General features: G+C 45.2%; 1 non-coding gene across 1 annotated transcript; it reads left to right on the forward strand.

Moving 5' to 3' along the window:
• The first annotated feature begins 463 nt into the window (after positions 1 to 463).
• Trnaw-cca lies at positions 464 to 535 on the forward strand. The gene has a single exon. It is a non-coding gene; the product is annotated as a tRNA-Trp (tRNA).
• Positions 536 to 1039: the final 504 nt, after the last annotated feature.

Genomic DNA, 1039 nt, shown 5'->3' on the forward strand with positions numbered 1-1039 from the left:
TGCTACAAAGTCATTTTCTAGCTGCATCCTCAGAGTGGTTTCTCTGTCATTGTTTGGGAGGAGACAGCTCTGGGAGCAGGGGTTCCCTCCCCAACCTCCTCTCCACTACCACACACACACACACACACACACACACACACACACACACACACACACACACCTCAAAGTTTTCATGCAGCATTCTTCCTATAGTAACTATTGTAGGATTTTTGGCCCCGAAGATTTCTAGCTGGAGTTGGACAGGGGTTTGCTCTGGGACTGCAGAAACCCACCTCCAGCTCTGCTCTGCAGGTACTACTCATCTGCACTCCCCCTCTCAGATTGCAGAGATGCAATCTGCTCTGCGGCACTGAATGTGCCCTCATTGATGCCAAGTATACAAAAACTCAGGGGAGTTGAGCAGGAAACAGCAGAAATGCAGGACATGAGAATGTTAAAGGTTCAAAAGTCACCCCACTCTCACGGCCTCGTAGCGCAATGGTAGCGCGTCTGACTCCAGATCAGAAGGTTGCGTGTTCAAGTCACGTCGGGGTCAAAGAGAGCTGTTTTCCCCCAGCTGATGAATGGCAAGGTCCACATTTTAATCGATTCTGTGTGATAATAGCTAGAATGTCACTTTCAAATATGCAGGAGTCATTATGCAGTACTGGCAGGTATTGCTTTCAAGCCTGGAAAACTGTAGAAATGGATGAATGACAAATCAGTCTACAAAAAATGAACTGAGCTATATTAAACACTTGGAATTTTTTTTTGGCCTGGTACCATCTAAGCGAACCCAATTAACCACCAAGAAGCCAGAAGTGGAGCTGTGGCTCAAGTAGTAGAGCACTAGACTTGAGCAAAAGCAGCTCAGGGGTAGCACCAAGTCCCCAGTTCATAACCCAATACAAGCACCAAAGAAAAAGATTTTTTTTTCATAATAAGAGAAGCATAAATACTAAACTCCCCATTTTTTTCCAGTGTTGAGGCTAGAATCCCCAGCTTCCCATATGTACTGTTCAATCTATGTATATATGGTCATGACAAAATAAACCCCCAC

The sequence above is a fragment of the Dipodomys spectabilis genome, unplaced genomic scaffold (assembly GCF_019054845.1).
Source record: "Dipodomys spectabilis isolate Male_0828 unplaced genomic scaffold, ASM1905484v1 ptg000018l, whole genome shotgun sequence".
Lineage (NCBI taxonomy): Eukaryota > Metazoa > Chordata > Mammalia > Rodentia > Heteromyidae > Dipodomys > Dipodomys spectabilis.